Source organism: Cyanistes caeruleus, chromosome 6 (assembly GCF_971803275.1).
Source record: "Cyanistes caeruleus chromosome 6, bCyaCae1.hap1.1, whole genome shotgun sequence".
NCBI classification, from domain to species: Eukaryota; Metazoa; Chordata; class Aves; order Passeriformes; family Paridae; genus Cyanistes; species Cyanistes caeruleus.
In genome coordinates this window covers 63131420-63148068 of record NC_141706.1, presented here as the reverse complement: position 1 = coordinate 63148068, position 16649 = coordinate 63131420, and the positions used below count along the sequence as shown (strand labels likewise).

The 16649-nt window shown below is 44.1% G+C and overlaps 1 long non-coding RNA gene across 2 annotated transcripts; it reads right to left on the bottom strand.

Moving 5' to 3' along the window:
- Positions 1–4620: 4620 nt before the first annotated feature.
- LOC111929591 (uncharacterized) lies at positions 4621–6788 on the bottom strand. 2 transcript variants are annotated; one of them, XR_002864749.2, is made up of 2 exons: positions 6562–6788; positions 4621–6341 (listed from the first exon to the last, which is right to left on the bottom strand). It is a non-coding gene; the product is annotated as an uncharacterized LOC111929591 (long non-coding RNA). The 2 variants fall into 2 exon arrangements; XR_002864750.2 differs by having other exon boundaries at positions 4621–6471; positions 6562–6784.
- Positions 6789–16649: the final 9861 nt, after the last annotated feature.

Genomic DNA, 16649 nt, shown 5'->3' with positions numbered 1-16649 from the left:
AGTTGTGGTCAAATAAGAGTTTTCCAGAACTGACTCACACGGGGCCAAAGAACAGGAATGCAGCGAGCACGGCGGCGCCTGCCAAACCAACAGACTCACCATGGCGAGGGAGAAAACACCCCCAGGTCTCTGCCACCCAGGCCAGCACCTGAGGATGAGAGAATGTGCGATTCCAGGATTACATTGCAGGCTAAATCCTAGCCTGCACTTGGCCTCAGACCTGAACTTTAAGCCCCAGGCAAAACATAATCTGAATGTGAGCACTGGTTATTGGTCTGTCTCATCTCCTGCTCCTCATATGTGCAGTTATTCAACAGAAGCTGAAATGTGTTTTCTCTGCCAAGAGCCGTTGGTTTCCAAACAACTACATCAGCGTGGTGAGTGATGGAGTTTCCATCAACTGCTGTAGGCCAAATGCAGTCATCTGAATTCAGGTCTTGGCAGGTATAGAAAGTTGGAGTTGTCAATGATTTTTATATGAAATGGTAACTAATTACAGTTTCTCATCCTGTGCTTTAGTTCTGTGAAAGCTCTTGGAACAGCAGATGAATGGGAGCTTTTTTATCTATTAGCTAGCTAGATTTTCTGTTCTTTAATTGACCTTTGAAATAATTTAGTCTGGGCTTGGATCTGGGTTAAATATAGCTGGTTATTTTCACTCTGAGTATGTAATACATGAAAGAACCTAGGTATCCTTTGAATGTGTTTTGACAAGTGCCCTGTCTATGTGCAGGTATGTATTTATAAACATTTGTGCCGCGTGCACTAAAATGACACTTCCAAAAGCAAGTACTTTCTCTCCTGTAGCAAAACATTTGTCCAAAATGTAGTGTTAGGCTTCCAAAAACTGGGCAGTTCAAAGAGAGTAGGACACTTGGAGAGAAGCGAGCAAGGAGGGGATGTGGATTGAGCCCTCAGTAGTTAGGAAATGAATATGGAGCTGTTATCCACTTTATCCCATAAAACCAGGAGCAGAGGGTGCCTAAAGCACTTGCCTGAGAGCAAAGTTAAAGGCAGCAAAAGGAACTGTCATAGAATTATCGGTACATCCTGGGGTGGAAGGGGCTCACAAGGACCATGGAGTCCAGCTCCTGGCCTGCACAGGACATCCTAAGAATAACACCATGTGCCTGAGAGTGTTGTCCAAATGCAGCTCTGTCAGGCTGGTGCTGTGACCACTGCCCTGGGGAACCTGTTCCAGTGCCCAGCCACCCACTGGGTGAAAAACCTTTTCCTGATATCCAACCTAAACCTTCCCTTCCAGCCATTCCCTCGGGTCCTGACACCGGTGACCAGAGAGAAGAGATCAGTCCCACTGCTTTCTTGTCTAAGAGGCTTCAGGGCACTGCAGAACACCTCACTAGTGGTGGTGTGGTGGCTACAGCTTTCCAAGGAAAGGATTACACAGGATTACAAACCATGCCTGTTCACTGCAGAAGCCATTTGGATACAGCAGCTGTCTTCAAAAGACCCTGAACTACTCTGGGCTGGGTGGGTGGGACCACTGCTCTTCCCTTTCTGTTACTTGTTTCCAAAGCATTTATTACTGTCTCCTGTCAGAGACGAGGTGCTGATGAGGTCTTGTTCTTTTTAAAGATTATACTTGTTATCTCCCTAATTTATACAAGTTCATGAATTCTAAGGAGCTACTACTTGCAAAACAGAAGCAAGATCTCAGCAGTTTCTTGCCACCAATCCTTTGACTAAAGCTGATTTCAGTTCAAAAAAGAACCAACAGCAACAACAAAAGAATAATAAATTCAAAATATTTGGCAGCACTTTCCTCTGTGTTTTATAGACACAAAGTTCAGGGACACCTTGCACTAGACAGGTTGCTGAAACCCCAATCCAGCCTGACCTTGAACACTTCCAGGGACGGGGATCAATAACCTCCTGTGGCATTAAAATGGGGGGAGAAGTTACTGGGTTAGCAGGGTGTCAAAATAAAATCTGAGTTTAGTCACTGAGACTCAAGGCTCAGTCACACTTGCACAGGTTTCTAGTTCATAGGAATGGGCCAGATTTCTGTAAGCAGCTGAATCTGCTCCTGGTTTTCACCATTTCTGGTGTTTTAGGAGCCACCAGGAAGCCACCTGTATAGCGCATCAATACTTGGCCAGTGAATATTTGCATATTGTGTAAATACAGTTCTTTGGAAACAATCAAACAGTTTGGATCCTCTCTTGTGGGGATTTGCTCCCTGAAGAGAAAAAAATACCCAACTGTTGAATCTAAAAGAAAGAAAAACTGTCCATGGAAACTGAGTCCTACATAGTGGAGGAATCCTCTGGTTCTGGAAGAGCCAATGGATTTGAGTGATGGCAGTGCCAGGACACAGGAGATACCTACCTCAGGAGCTGGTCCTTGAGAGCTGCCCCACTCATCTCCTTGAGCAGGGAAAGCACTTGAGACTCTGAGCAGGATCAGGCTGAATGGAAATGGACTCGATTAAAATCTTGGACTCAGTGATCTTGAAGGTCTCTTCCAACCTAGTGATTCTGTGTGAATTTCACTTATCCACATTCCTCCTTCCGGCCTTTCACCTGCCAGTCATCACTTCTCATCTCACATTTGATACAGGAACAAGGACCCATCTTTGCTTATCTGGGGATAATGCCCAGAACTGCAGCCTTGCTGAGGAGCTGGCTCTGCTTCATCATTACCCTGATGTTTATGTGGTCATTTACACCCAGATTCCTACATTTACACCTAGATTCCTACTCATTTTCAGCATCTCAAGTGTAAATGAGTGTCTGGAGTAGACCAGCATCATGTCTGCTCTGCTTCCTACTGCCTACTCTTCTCCAGATTGAAAGGTTTGGCAGGCATTGCTCCATGGGACATCCACTGCTCTCACCTTTTCCCTTGCCATCAGGGTGGGACAGGGCAAAAAGATCAACCCAAGTCCAGAAAGTGTGTTCTGGCAGTGGGAGTGCAGATGGGAGCATCACATGCATTCTTTGCAAGGGAAAAGACAAAAATGACCCCTTCTCAGAGGTTAAAGTGACCTCTGGCCCTCTCTCCTGACATCTGTGATCTGAGTCATCAAATTCCCTTCTGCTGTAATTGCTGCCACTTTTCTGGGGGTGGAAAGCCCTGCTAGCTCAGGCCTTCCAGTGCCACTTGGCAGCTGTGGTAGTTTACAGCAGAAAAGGCTCATCTGCAACCTGTCAAGGCATGATCTCCAGCTTCATTTGAAATACTGCTCCTCCAGGTGATTTACTGCTCAAGCACAAGGTGGTCATTTTATCTCTCTTCTCTTCCCCCTTGGCCCACCACATCCTGGATCCCATGCACAGACTGGATCCCCCTTCCAGGGTGCTGTGGAATGGGGGAGACAAAAGCTGTTCCCTTTTTCAGGAGCCCTCCCGAGCAGTTCTGCTGGGCGGTGACCGCGTAGCTGATGGCCGTGTCCATTTTCTGGCACCTCCAGCATTTTACGCCGTGTCTGAGCCTCAGCAGGCTCCTCACGCCTGCTAATGGCTTTGCAGCCCAGCCAATCAATTGGTTATTTATGGCAGGCACGTCTCAAAACTGTCGGGTCAAGTTTTCCTACGCTGATGTATTTTGTTCAGAGGAGCACATAAATCCTCTCCTCCTGAGTGTGAAGCCAGCGGGTTAAAGTTTCCAGCAATAGTAGCAAACTGTATTTTAAAGGGTTGTTCTCCTGACTCTTAGGGGCTTGGGCGCTTTGTCTGAGTCATGAATCAGTTCATACTGCAAGATTTATGGGCATTAAACTGTCTCTTTGGTGTCCTTTAGCTCTGGAGTTTGAAGTCATAAACAAGGAAATTGAGACTTCTCCACTGTTCCAGTGCTTTTCTGTTTAAGGTGCTCTTCTGAAGGGTCACAACATCTGCATTAGGTGCTCTGAAGTGAGATACAGAATTCCTGCACTTTCAGGGTCTGGTGCTGCTGCACCAAAATTCATAAGATCATGAATGGAAGGATGAAGGGTTTGTGTGAAGTGAACTCTGGATTTCGTTATCAAGCCTCTAAATACCGTAATGCTCCCATTACTTGGAGCTGTGTAAATCTTGGTGCCAGAGCAATGTGAGTCAAACACAACCAGAAGATTTCCCAGTCTTTTCAAGACCTTCCAGTCACAAAAACTTCCCAATTTTGAAGGTTTAAATACCAACCACTGAAGCGCAGCTATCTACAGCAGCAACTACTATGCATGAAGGGCATTTCAGAAAGAATGGGGTAATTCCTGGGCACACTCTTTACAGCTGGATGAGATCACAGTCAACTTTCTGTTCAGCCTAGACTGGTACCTTTTCAATACATCTACATGTTTAGAAATGAAAAATAAAAAAAGCTACCGTAAAATGAAGGGATGGAAATTATAATAAACCCAGCTTCTGAACCCATCAACACTGCTACATTTCAGGAATTTTGAGAATAATTTGCTTACAAAAGGAAAATAACTGGTAATGACACAAAGTAGAGATTTTGTCTGGTCTAATGGTAGAAAATAGTTTTCCCTGTCAGGATGTGAGCTGCCTTGGAACTGGTAGAAGTCTGCAAGCACACCTTCAGATTTCAACATTTCTACAGTTTGGAAAACATTATCTGGCAAATCAGAGCTCCTCATGTGGCCTTGCCCACAACACTTAAAATTAATTCAACAAATTTGGACTGATCCACAAAATTTCATGTGATCAAACAAGGGTTTCCTCTCTCTGTCTGTGGCTGGGATACTGTGCAAGACAGTATGGAACTCATCTTCCTTTTCCCAGAGCTCTCAGAAGAACATTGCTGCTGAATGTTGATGAAAGTTGTAAAAGGACAATCAGGAATATGAATCCAACCTTGAATGGAGGAGAAGGAGCCCTGACTTTTCTGAGCTAACTTAAAATATACTGAATTTGTCTGGACTACTGGTTGCCACATGATGGTCTTACTCACAATGGGTCCATGTCTGGGAATGATGAAGGCCCATGTCCTTTTTGGCATCAGTCATGACTTCTGCTGACAAGAAGAACAATTTCCACCCAAGATGACTCAGTATTTGCAAGGCTTTGTGGCATTTCTCTGTTTACAAATGGAGGCCACTTAAGCTCAGCAAATTTTTAATGCATGGGCACTTGTGAGCACAAACAGAAACTAATAAGAAGATATAAACACCAAAGTGTTAACCCTTGAGTGACCTCTGAAACAGCTGCATGGGGAACGTGGGGCTTAAAAAGGCCCTCCTTTTGTGACACTTCAGTGGGTGATTTGAGGAGTATTTTCAAAGATGAACGGGCCCTTGTCAGAGGGTGGCAATGCACAGTGCACACACACATTTGAAAGTCCTTGGTGAAAGCCAAGGCAGGCACCTGGAGAGGCTGTGGAAGATGGAGGTGCCTTGGCTGTGCTGTTATCAGCCCCACGGCTGCGCGGGGAACGGCGCTGTGTGTGGTGGAAGTTTTAAAAACTATTTTCATCAACATGATTAAATACTTATTACATGAGTCAGCCATACGGGCTTCATTAAAGCAGTGAACTCAGAGGAGCCTCCTCATCTGTTTATGAAATCCATCTGGAATCACGGATGGCCCAGGAGAAGGAGGATGAATGCAGCTCAGTGTGACAGAAGCCTGTTGCCCTCCCAGGAGCCTGCCTGCACCAACACACACCGCACTCCTCGCCCCACACTCAGGGAAAAGGGCTTTTATTTTTCTTTCTGCACATTCCTGGGCAAAGAACCAAGGCCTGCCATGACTTTGACAGTGAGACTTTAAATATACCCTGTCGGGATGTGACACAGGCACCTTTTTCTGGTGGCAGGATATAACATAGCTTTAAAGGAAAAGGAAAAAAGATGCGAGGTTTTGCACTGGAGGGAAGTATACCTTGAAAGGAAAGGCTTAATGAACTTTAACCAGCCTTCCAAGATCTTTATTAGTTGCCCCTTTATCAAATTAAATTCACACTGTGCTAGGCAGGTTAAGTACTGCAAGTTGATGTCATGTGCTAAGTGCCAAAGTAGGCTTTAATTGGCTGTTTAAATGAGAAAAGGGGTCCTGCTGTGCAGCACATGCACGTACACACACAAGCTCAGCTCGCACTAAACAAGGTACCAGATTTTTCTTGAACCAGCTTGAAAGGTTTTGCTCCATGTCAGCTTGAGCCTCTTCTCTACCAGGACAAATAATTGAAGGAAAAGTTGCACAAACGTCCCTAAGCTCTGTCCCCCCAGTTGTAGGTGACACAAGGCGTGTTGTCCATGGTGGGTGTGCTTCAAGGCAAGCTGGATGAGATGCTCCTTCCAGAAGTGTTGTCCAATGGGATTACTCAGAATTCAGAGCTGGCTCTTTCTGAGCAGCACTCCTGAGAAATGCCTGTTGATTAACCTGGCAGGGTTTTAACAAAGATTTTTTGTATTGGTCACAGCTTGGTTTCATCGGTCATGAATTAGTCACAGATTTCAACAAGAGTAGCCAGAACAGTAAAGGGCAGATGGAGACGAGCAGGTCACCTGTCCTGCAGAAGGATTTTCATCTTAAAAACACTTTACAGCAGCAGCAGTGGTGACTGCAGAGTTAAGATTACAGAAAAAGGAGGGTCCTTTACCTTCCTGGTGGGAATCTCTGGCCTCCCAGGAGGAGCAGTTAGTCACACATGGAGAAATCCTGCTGGCATTGCTTGTGTGGGATCGTCCAAGGCAACCACTCGCATGACTAACAGCTCTACCCCTTTGTGAAGGATGAAAAATGAAGTGGCGGTGGCGTTTCGTACTCCTGCAGCCCAGACGGAACAAGGGTGAAAGTGCTGCTGGAACTTGCTAAATTTGAACAGTTGTTTTCTGTTAACACATGGCCTTAAAAATGTGATTTGAGAAGCCTGTTAGAGAGTTAGTGTTAACATCTAGTCCCAATTGGGCCCAGCTGGGTGACAAGCCTCTGAAGCATCCCATTTTCCCCATCCAGCTGCATCCTCCTGTCCTGCTCATCAGCCTTGCTTGACCTGCCATGGTGGCAAGCTCCAGTGCTGCCTGGGCACACGCTCCCTGCCCATGCTGACCCACGGGGTGAGCAGCTGAACCCTCAGCTTGGTCTCCACAAGATCTGGCATTGTGGAGCAGTGGCACTTGAGCCCTGGTGGCTGCTGTTTTCTGCTCTCCTGGGCAGTGATGCTGGTGGTGCCTGTGGGGCTTTGCAGCACCATCACAATCCACAAATCTCTTTCTCTTCCTCCTTTGTTAAGCATTCAAAAAGCATTTTTCCACTGATAGAAAGCCTTGAAGTAGGTCCTGCTCCCTTCCTCTCCTTCCCCTGCTTTTCCTTCCAGCCCTTCTCTGGTTTCCTCCCAGCCCCTCTCATGTCCCCATCCCCAAGTTTATCTCCTCCCTCTCTCCTCTGGCTTCCCCCATTAAGCTGGACACTTTGGGGAACTCCTGTCTCCTCTCTGCAGCTTGCAGCCGATTTTATCTGCCCCCCAGGGATGGTTTTCATAGGGCAGCAGCCAGCACAGAGGTGCGGAGGCTTCCGGCACTCGCACTAACCTGCATTCCAGCATTAAAGATAATGGATACAATGGAAAATCAATGGAGAATATGAAACTTTATCCCATTCATAGCTTCATATTGCATTACACCGTGGCCTTCAGATACATAAAAGTGATATATGGCTGAACTTGGCAGCAGAAAAGAACACAGGAAACAAATATCTTCAGTAAGAATCGCAGTCTAGGTATAACTTATACAGCAAACAGGCCTGAATATCTTCTGGTTTTCATGAAATTTTGCTTTGTAATTATTTTCCAGTAATATGCCAGAGTGTAAAAAATAAATCAAGGCTTTGTGCATATTACAGATTTCCCCTGAGTGAGATAAGAGAGAGAAAGAAAATGACTGCTTGACTTTCCAACCTCAGCCATATGCCAGATCTGTCAGAAATACTGCTTTTTTAACATTATATCAGTGGAGGAAATTATAGCTGCCGTTATCTGCCCTTTGGTCAGGAGCACATTCTGCACCTTGGCTAATGTGCCTTTGTGGTGCAGCCACCTGCACTTTTTCGGGGAGTTCATCTGATCACGGGGTAGATGAGTCAGGCTGCATTTCCTGTGGGCTGTCTACAAACATAGGAAGTTATTAATACTGATTAGCTGAAAAAGTCCAGGTCTTCTCCAGGACGTTTCCTGGCTAATATTAGACACACCTTCTGTGCTTGAAGGTGTGATGGCTGATAAGAACCAGTAGTGGGGCCACCGAGGTTTTACAGCCGTGGGTGCAGCGTGGGACAGACTGTCCCAAAAGGGTTTTTTTTCTCACACCTTTGAATGCATTCAAGCAGACAGGCTGGAATGAGAATAAGAAACTAAAAGCAAAGGGTACAGCCCTGAATAAAGTGATGTGCAGGCCTCTTAGGAAATGACTGAGAGAGTGGCACGATGCTGCCTTGCCTTGGTGCCTGGCAGCAGAAGAAAGTTATTGGGAAATTTCCCTTTCACTAGCAAGAAATATGTCCCCAAAGGAGAGCAGAAAGTTCCTAGGAGATGCTGTTGCAACACTTGATCTCCTTATTTTGGAAGAAGATTAAAAGAAACTTGACTGTTTAATGAGAATTAAACATCAGTAGCCAAACTCTAACAACAGACATGACAGAGACCTGCTGAGCCAGAGGTCCCTGCACAACCCCTGGGATAACCAGGGTTTGGAGACAGAGACAAGGCCATGTGGCAATGAATAAAGAGATGCTCCAAGGCCTATTTTCAGGTCTTCCATCAACTTGCAAATCCTTGCTGGGCTGTTTGCTGAGGCCTCTTTCACCCTGGGCCTAGCTCCCCTGTGCAACCCACCAGGGCCAGGGGCTGGAGGTGGAGTCCCAGCTTCACACTGGGCTTGTGGGGCTCCCCAGCACTCCCACACTGAGCTAAGCCATGCTCCTTGTCATCATTCCTTGCAGAGAGGTGGAAAAGGGCATGTCCTATGGCCCAGTGGGTGGAGGGACAGGAGCTTGGTGGGGATGGGAAGCTCAGCTCCTGCCTATCCCTGCCTGAGCAGTGGCTGTGGCTCAGAGACACCTGGCCCAGCTCTGAGGGGCAGCAAAGGGGTGGAAATAACAAGGTAGCACAGCTGGCCCCTGAAGTGAGGACTTCACTGGTGTCACGTGGAGGATTTTCAGATGATAAACCAGAAGACAGAAAATTGGAGTTACGGAGATTCATCCAAGTCATGCAAAGGAGAATGCAGAACACAGCCAGAAATTTCTTGAGATATAAGTGATTATACCTTAGAAAACAGGTAAAATAATAATGTCCCAGCAACCAGGACTGGGAGCCAGAAGAACAGAGTTAAAATGCTTTAAACATTCACAAAACAAATCTTGTCTCACAGATGTCTTGATGTTTCATCTCTTGATTTATTTCACTTTTGCAAGCGAGAGAAAAATGGTACGTGATGGTTTTTCCTTTTCAGTTCCCACTACTGAGCTTACAAAGCTTGCCAAGTGTGGAGAACTTCACAGAAATCAAGAAGAAAAAGCTTCCTGGCTGGCTGGATTTTCCATTGCTTTCTCAGCTGTACCACAGTGGCTCCTCTAATTTATTCTGCGACCAGAGGGGACAACTGGGCACAGCATGGGATGGGGAAGAGTGGCTGGCACATGGCACCACAGCTGCTCTGGAATCTAAGGAAAATTGATTTTTGGTGGAAGGACTGTGTTCTCCCTGCTCTCTGGGTGAAGGAGGAATGTGTTTGCTGAGGACCATGGCATTGCATGGGCATAACGGTGAAAGGGGGAGAAGCAGGCTGCAAAAACCTTTCCTCCCAAGGTCTCTTGGGTTTATATTCTTAGTCAGAGTACATCACATAACAGGAAATTATGCTTCCTTTCTCCCTCACTTTCCTGGGTTTGATTTCAACTCCTCCTGTGTGGTACAGCTAGTGCAGGTTAAGTTATTTTACAGTATAAAGTCAGTGCCTCTCCAAGTAATTAAACTAATGTTTATAACATTATCCCCTGTAAAAAGGATAAGTGTTATCCCCATTTTACAGGTGTGGAAATCAAGACAATTTGGCCATGGTGTTGAAAGGAAATTATGTTGAGCTTGTGGCATTGAATTCATGTAACTCATCCCACTCCTTGACTGTGGATCAGAGTTCATAGAGTCATGCTCTATAAATATCTGCCAGCAAGCATATGTATAAATATAAAAAACCTACTCTTCCCTTAAACTTTGATTCAGTATAAATGTATCCTTCTCATACCTGGTTTTACTATATTTGGTCTAAAAGCACATAAATAGAGTCACACATAGAAACTTTGGGGAGAAGATTGCCAGAAACAGGGCTTCTGCTTCTGGAGGCTGCTGCCCAGTCCTAACTTCTGCTTTTCATGTCTCAGTTGCAGATGAGATGGAAAATCTGAGCTGCTTTGGCCAGAAGCTTATCCTGGATTTAGATTCTCATTTTTCACCCCCCTTAAGCACTATGTACAATTACTGCATTACTCTGCAATATAGAAAAGCAAGTTTCAGAGGCTGGGCTTTGAGGATCCTTGTGGATCCCTTCCAACTCAGGGTATCCTATGGTTCTGTGGGGATACTCCCATGTCTGATTGATGGAACTGGGATGGATCTGATTTATAAAGTAAAATGACATGTAAAGAAGTAGGCAAAAAAAAAAAAGAGGGGAAAAAGAAATCAGTGAGAAGCATCTTTCAGGGAATCATTAAAAAACAGAAGACAGAATTTCTTCCTTATTGAATTGTTTTTGCCCAGGAACATTGTAGTCCTAAAGCAAATCCAGAAACTGTTGTGAGTTTGTGACATATGACTTGTATCTTGAGACTTTACAGCAGATTGCAACAGACTGAGATGACATTTAGGCAGCTGAAGCCACATTCACTAAGTTATGTTTTGCAGGGAAAAATACCCTGCCTGGTGGGAATGTTGTGCTGTTGGGTGGCAGAATGCATTATTATTATTAGAGATGGCAAAGATCTATGTGGCCTTTGTGTTTGAAATAAGAAATTTGCAGTTTGCAGTTTATGGGCTGGGCACTCCTTTGTTTGCTCGCTTTTGTATCGCCTGGGTTTCTGTGGGTGCATATTTCTGCTAAATGCAAAAATAGAGCCTCTTTTATTGCAACATTGCACAGAATTTTTCCAGCTTTAATGAGCCAGTTTCCAAATCAAAAGGATAAACCCTGATGAAAAGTTGGCTTCTAAATGTGAGATTGTTCATTGTCCACATTCCGTTGGCTTTTAAAGAAATAAAAAAAGTATTTCTATAATGAAGAGAACTTGTATTTTAAGGATTGTAACCATTCTCTAGCAAATGGTAAAAATGGTGTCTAATTGATGAGGGTGTGTTTTTTCTACTGCTTTTCCACCACTTCTGGTTCCCTTATTCTTGCAGAATCCAAAGACCCACAGTGAGTAGGATGGAAATGCTCAGGAATGAAAAATATCTTTGATTTCCAAACTTCTGCTCATCTTTGAGGAGCTGCCAGGTCTTGTGTTAGTGGTGACTTTGTGAATGTGAGAGGCATCTTGCTGATGTGGAGGCAGAACCACTGCTCACACACTGATGGCTCTTGTGGGCACAGCCAGGTCCAACCTCCCAGCCCTGCCTGCCCAGGGTGACAGATTCAAATATCTCTGAAATACCTCTGCAGGTCTGAACACTGATTCCTCCCAGTCTGAGACAGGGCAACTCAGATTTTGCAAAATGGAGCTAGGAAAACTCTTTAGGGGGTCTTAATTCTAAAGCACCCATTTGTTTTTGCACTGATCTTATTTATTTATTTTTTTTAATTATTTGTAAAAAGTCATCTGTGGCAGGTACAGGGAGAGTCCCAACACCCTGCAGTGCTTCTACAGGGCTATTCATTCCCAAAATGAAAAGAGCAAAGTCAACAAGTTCAGCAGTGCTTGGATTGTGCCTCAAAGAAGGAAAGGACATGAAAGATTTTCAAGCAAGGTTCTCCATGGAAAAAAATTACTCTAACACAAAAACTCCTTAACTCTGGATGAGGAGAGGCTGAAGCCCAGCCTCTTTAACTTTATAATACCTGCTTGGCCTTTTTGGGTCTTTCAGTACCTGAAAGGGCCTCACAAGAGGGCTGGAGAGGGACTTGGGACAAGGGCATGGAGTGGCAGGGAAAGGGGGAATGGCTTCAAACTGACAGAGAGCAGGACTGGATTGGATACTGGGAAGAAATTCTTCACTGTGAGGGCAGCCAAGCACTGGAAAAAGTTGCCCAGAGAAGCTGTGGAGCCTTTTCAGCACCTTCCCCGGCAGAGTCCAAGGCCAGGCTGGAAGGGATTTGGAGCAGCCTGGTCTAGTGGAAGGTGTCCCTGCCTTGCACTTCAGCTCAAAGATTTCTGGCAGCTGGGATGGGGGATGAGAGGCTGCCCTGTGCACTCACTTCCCAACCCAGACTGTACCCATCTCTTCCAAAAGCACTCCTGCTGTCAGGACTGACCAGCAGAAGGTGAGTGAAGTTCTTATTTAGTTATTTAGTCTAAAAATAGATTGATGCTACCTGCAAAAGGCTAAAAATATAATCTAAAAAAAGATAACCTATGTCTTTTCTTATGTTTCTCCAGTTACATAGTGCTGGATGATGAAGAAGATGATGATGCAGCAAATTAATTCCTGATTCTGCAAGTGTTTCCGAGGAGCTGAAAAATCACTTGGCTAAGGTGACAGAAGGGTGACAGAGGACAGTGAAGTCAGCTTTCTTGATGTAGGAGCTAGAAAATTTGGCTAAACCGAGACATTTGTAGCACTTTTCTGTACCCATCAGTAACTTGGAGAAGTTTGAATAAGGGAGTTCATTTGTTATTTTTCTCAAATAATGCAAAATTGCACTGAGGTGGGAAGGCTACTCAAAGGTCTTTCTGCTTAGCTCAGCACTGCAGTCTAAAAGGCTGATGGGGAAGGATGGACACATATGGGTTTGTAAGTGTGGACCTGAGCAGCCCAGATTTGATGCTGCTGCAAGTTTTACTGCCAGATTGAGGACAAGAGAAAAAAAAAAAACCAACAAAAAAACCCTGAATTATCCAGAGTTTGTAAAAGTCCTTGATAAATAGTTGGGCATCAGCCACTAACCTAAGCTTTTCTGGGAAGAGTCACAGTCTGAAGTGAAGAAAAAGGAAATGCCCTACTTGAAAGGATAGAGAAGCAGAGGAAATTGTCTTGAAACATTGTTCAAGCCCCATAAAACAAGAAAAGTTGAACTAGTGTACAAAGGATGAAAAAAGTTCTCTTACAGCCTTTCACTTTGCAATTTAAGAAAGAAAAAATAATCCTGGCTGCAGAAAAAGACTTTAATCATACAAAATAATCTGAAATAGAATTCCAGAAGTTTCCAATACAAGCTTCTCCCCTAACACGTGCTAGAGGAGGAGGCACAAAGCTGAAGAGTCAGATAATGGAGAAGAGTGCATCATAGTTGAGACCTGCTGAGACCTGAGAGGTTCAGGGAATCTGTGCTTTTGTGGGGCAAGTGTGGATTCCCACTCATCTCCTGAGCACTTCTGATAAACAGCAGGATGTTACAGAACAAGGAATGACTGTGGAACATGACTTTGAGAAATGTGTGTGTGGAGGTGCAAAGGGCTGCGGAAAAAACAAGTTAAGTTCTCTGAATTATTCTTGGACTGGTGGCAGCACGGGGCAGTACCTCAAATGGGGAAAACAACAGTGTAGAACAATTTCTGAAAAGGAACCAGGATCTGTTTTTCAGCTCTCATTGAGGCACAGGTGTTAAAACTGATCCAGGTGCTGGCAGAAACAGGCTCATTAAGCAATCACTCCACTGACTAGGAACAGAAGAAGAGGCTTTATGTACTACTGAGAAAGTGGATTAACGAAGCATAATTAAACCTGAAGTCACAGAATTATTTGGTTGGAAGGGACCTTAAAGGTCAGCTAGTTCCTATCCCCCTGCCATGGGCAGGGACACCTTGGATAAAGGTCAGTCAAGCCCAGACCTTTGTCCAGTTCATACTGTGAAACAGGATGGCAGCACCAGTGAATGCTGGAAAATTAAATTCAATCATTTTAAATACTTGATGTTGCTTGTATAGAGATAATGTATGCTGTACATAATTGCTGTAAAAATGCTGTAATGGCTTACAGGATCTGGAAAAATAGTGGATACAAAAGGCAGGAAGATAAAAGCCCTGCCCTCAGAGCAAGAAAAGGCTTGTACTCATTTAAAGAGATGGGTTTCAGCATGAAAATGCACCATCCATTGATAGAGGGTCTGGTGATATGTGTCATTTGTCCAGTGTGTTGTATCTACCTGAAATCCTGATGCATTCAGTTTTTGAAGGGGAGCTCATAAGCTTTCTGAAAGTGGTTTGTGATAAGAAATGTGAGGAGCCTTGAAAAAAAGTAAAATTTATCTTTCACATACTGTACGGGAGAACACCAGGGATGGGAAAGAGTTATTCAAGTTAAGGCGTAGCCACAGCATGAAAACAACTGGGTATAAACTGCACAGGAATAAAATTAAACTGGAAACTGGAAGGAGTTCTGTTCTGGATATGTTTTTATGGAAGTGAGAAAGAGTTTATGGAAGAGACAGCAGATTACAAAGAAAGAATGAATATTCCTCAGGGACTCTCTCAAAAGACAGATGTAACAAAAACAAGCAGGAAGATTAAAATCCCCCCAGGGGGTTTGTGCTCAGACTGAGCTCGTGGTATGAAAGCATCATGACACAAAGTAGAGGCTCCTGATTATGGCCATTTGTAACCTGTACCCTTTGCTCTGCTTGGTGTGGACCCAGCAAGGGGCAGGAGAAGATGGGATGCTGTTCCCCTGGAAAACAGCCTCCCAAAGGGTGTGTTTGGTCTCAGGTTAGTGGTGGTCTCACTGCTCTCTTCCTTCTACGGTGAAACAGCTCCTTTATTTAGTGGCAGCCAAAAAAGAAAAAAAGAAACAGAGCAGAGCACAAAGCAAATAATTAAAAACTGAGTTGAGAGGCTAGAATGATATGGAGACATTCCCAGGACATTTCTGTTTCCTACGATAAAGAGGCTGATGCTATTTGATAGAGAAGAGTGGGCAAGAACAGTGAGGGATAAAGCAAACATAAGGCACATCCTGAAGAAGAACAAAGAACAAAAGGTTTGGGGCAGTGTGGGGGCGAGCAGAGAAGCAGCCTCCTGCTGTTTGATCCCATCACATCCTGGCACACGGGGATCAGTTTGCATTTCCTAAAAATAAACAGAATGGCAGTGAAGTGGCATCTGACCACAGCTCAGCATATGCATCCTCCTTGTGGAAACACCCCAAAACCATCTGGATCAAGGGGGTTGACAAGACACCCACGTGTGCACACAAAGCAGTTACAGCTCTCCACACATTTATTATAAAAAAATCACATGCTACAAAATTGTCCTGTACTGCAGCAAAAGCAAAACCCATTTGCTTCCAGCTCCTCTCCAAAGAAATTAAAAATCCATCACCTCCTGTGTGCATGAGGTGCCCCTTGCATCCCGAAAAGGATGCTAAAATAAGGGTTTCTTTTATGGTATAGCAGGTTCCTGGTTGTAAAGCAGGAACATGAATTTCAGATCTGCCAAACAGCCTGGAATTCCTTAGGTTTCAATATCCCCACTCTCTCCTTCTTTGAACAGTCATTTCTTTTGATCCTTTTCTGTACCTCTTTGTTGCATTTCAGCTTTTGATACCAGTGGACAACTTCTGTGTAAAAAGTGAATTTTGAAGTAGTCTCAGGATATGCTGAATTTCTTTACCCTAAAATTCACAGGGGGTAATTCATGTCCTCAGTCCATGCTGGGTTAAGGGAATCTTCTGCATTCTGAATGACAACTCCCCAGAAAATATTTTTCTAACCCCCCACCCAGAAGCTTGGCCATGAGTGTGTGAAGGAATCCTTTAGATTCTTGGTAAATTAGGGATCAGCCTATATTGAGTCTTAGCCAATATATTTTCTGGGTGTGGGAAGGATTGTAATTGTTTCTTGGGATAAACCCCAAACACTGAACACACAATGTTAAGAAATGTATGCATTGATCACAGACTTGTATTTGATTTTAGAAACCAATAGAGCATGTAGCATAAACCAGTAACCTTATTTCATGACATATTCCTGAATGTCAAATCACAGAATGGTGTCATATGTTTTATTTGTTCCCAGAAATTAGATTTTGCTGATAATCCAAGATACAAATGACTGCTTCTCCTTGGAAGCCACTGTGACTCACAAGATTCATACATCTTGAGAATTGCACTTTAAGAACTGTTAAATAGCTTTAAACCTTAATGCAGACACGAGAACCCTCAAGTCAGTGGCCTGGGGAAGAATTCGAGCACATTTCACGAGAGTTTGTCACTGGCTAACTAAAAACCCAGAATATCTTAAAACATCAGAGGGCAGTTGTTCAGGAGTGGGTGACTGCCAATGGCCAGCCTCAGGAAAGAATGTGTGTTTTGGTTTGGTTTTTAAATGCCTGCAAGGTTTAGCTGATGAATGCTCTTCTCATCTGCCAGGAAGTTTTCCACTTCTTTTAAAGCTGATATGGAGCAAGCTGCTAAAATGAATAGAAAATAAGCTTTACAATGACATATTTTTTTTCCCCTCCTCTTTCAAAGCAACTCTAAACTGATAACTGTATATTAAAACTTGGAATCTGGATTTTTTTTTTTTCAGCATATCAGAACCACAGCTC